General features: G+C 57.0%; 1 protein-coding gene across 2 annotated transcripts in view; it reads left to right on the top strand.

Moving 5' to 3' along the window:
- The first annotated feature begins 1,974 nt into the window (after positions 1 to 1,974).
- PIWIL1 (piwi like RNA-mediated gene silencing 1) overlaps positions 1,975 to 2,247 on the top strand; it is a 34,356-nt gene continuing 34,083 nt past the window's right edge. For both annotated transcript variants that reach the window (XM_025858628.2, XM_073888844.1), the window contains exon 1: positions 1,975 to 2,088. The gene's annotated coding sequence lies outside the window, so the exon portion shown is untranslated. The remainder of the gene's footprint in view (positions 2,089 to 2,247) is intronic.

Genomic DNA, 2,247 nt, shown 5'->3' on the forward strand with positions numbered 1-2,247 from the left:
CCAAGCTCCTGGAAGGAGAATCGACATCCATGCACTTTTCGGTTTCCAGCACTAGGCGCATAGTTGTATCCAGTAACTGGCACCACTATGTCATGCTGTCGATATAGAAACTTTAAAAAAAAAGTTTCCCCAATTCGTCTCTGCAGCTTTTCTTTTGAAATTTTTGGTGAGCTTTATGAGGTGTACTATTTGCACCATCAGAAGAACGAGGGGTTTGCCTCCGTCTTGCTGTATCACAACTTCCTATGTCTTTAGAAACCACCCATTTCAGACAATGCACCCACCCAGATGCTCCAGGGATGGTGTGCCTTTAGCGGTTCCAAGGAGTTTAGGCACACGGAGAAGAGAAACAGGCAAACGGGTTACCTCTTCCCTGTAAAGTGCATTCCTGGTATTTCTCTCCCCTGCACCCAGTTGAAGCTGAAGACTTATTTCTTGTTTTGTTGCTCCATCTGCTGGCAAGATCACAGAACATCTTTCTCACCAACATCTTAAATCCCTCCTAGAAAAGCGAAGGTTTGTATTGTTATCATTCCAAATGGTGCATTTTTTAAAAAAGTGAAGCCATCCCCACTCCCCAAAAAACCTAATTGGGTGTCTCCCCTTTCACATAAATCCTTTCTTTAAGCGTGTCTGATGTCAAGACCACAGATCTTGTCAAATTTCTCAAAATTCTCTAGGCATAAAAAGCACCTGGTGACTCTTCTTAAAATTCTTTGCTCTTATCCCAAACCTCTTGAATCAGGATTACCTGGGAATGTGTTTTTCAGAAGATCCCCCTTCTGGGATTTTACAATCAAGTGAGTGCGGTAAACCCTGAAACCCAGCCTGTTCCCTTCGACCCCCCGAGGAGACCGCAGACTTGGGGAGATGGCTTGGGAAACCTTGCGCCCCGTCCAACCCCAAGCCCCCTGAATACACGCTTCAGTATTAATAAAATATGATGTCTCGGTTTAAATGCGGCTTTAAGACAACCCCCTCTATATAACTGTATCGCCACTAACCCCCTGCACTCCATCCTTAAGAAACTATTGAATTATCACTGGACGTAACTAGCTACATAAGGAGCCCCATTTCCCAGCCTGATGAATAACTGTCGTCCTATTTTACGATGTTTACAATAGTTTTAATTGTGTCGGGTTTGCCCAACGACGAAACAAATTCCTATTGAAGGCATCTAGTTCCCTCGTATCAAGGTGGACCCGGGAGCAGCTGGGGCAGCATCACCAGCAAACTGTCAGGAGACGGTGATTAGCCGACCGGCCAACTGAACCTGCCGAATCAGAATCCCTAGGGGAGGGGGCGGAGCCGTCCCTGCTTTAACCAGCCCCCCAGGTGATGATGCAGGTAAGGCTGACGGCCGCTGCCCTGCACGTCCACGCGCATGCACTCCGCACGCCAGAGGGCACGTGCACACTGAAACGGGCAAGTGCACAGCCCCCCGCCACTCCGGCTCTGGAATGCACTTTATTTACTTGGGGGCAAAATTCCAATCTCATTTCTCTGTTTGATGAGCTAAATAGCTTTTAATTCGAAGGGGCCACCCAAGGTTCAGTCCGCTGTTCTGCACCTGGTCCCACTCTCACGACTGACGCAGGCCCTACACCTTGCACGGCGCGGCTCGCGAGCTGGGAACCAGGCCAGCGCCTGCCTCACGACACTGCGCGCGGCCTGGGCGGGGCGTGGGCGGGGCTCGCCTGGCCCCGCCCCGCCCCGCCCCCGCCCCGCCCCCAAACCGCCATTCGCCTGCCAGCCAATCAGGGCGCAGCGCGCGCACGTCCTCGCCGCGCCGTTAGCCGGGGGCCACGTGCGCACGCGTTCGCCGCCAGGCGCAGGTGTCCTTCCGCCTAGGAAAGGAACGCCATGCTCCTTCCGCCGGCGCCCGCCACCGCCCACGAGCGGGAGGGCGCCGCGGCCGCCGGTGAGTGACGGCGAGCGGCGCGAAGTCCCGGCGCGGAGGGATCCTGCGTGTGCGTAACGGTGGGCGGCGCGGCGGCCGTTAGGTGGCGGCGGCGGCGGGGTGCTCGGGGCTTCGGGGGTGCGGCGGCCGGGTGCGTGGGCTTCCCTGCGGCTGCCGCTGTGGGCCTGGTGAGGCGGGGCGCCTGGGGGACCGGCGTGCGCAGGCCTGGGGGCCGCGTGCCGTTGGAGGGGCGTCGCGGGCTGTGAGGGAGCAGCCCTGCGGTGGGGGGCGCCGCCGGGGTCGGGGGGGGCCTCCAAGGTCGGGGGGGCGCCTCCAAGGTCGGGGGG

Source organism: Callorhinus ursinus, unplaced genomic scaffold, assembly GCF_003265705.2.
Source record: "Callorhinus ursinus isolate GAN/ISIS: 27379988/994484 unplaced genomic scaffold, GSC_fseal_2.0 scaffold97, whole genome shotgun sequence".
Taxonomy (NCBI): Eukaryota; Metazoa; Chordata; class Mammalia; order Carnivora; family Otariidae; genus Callorhinus; species Callorhinus ursinus.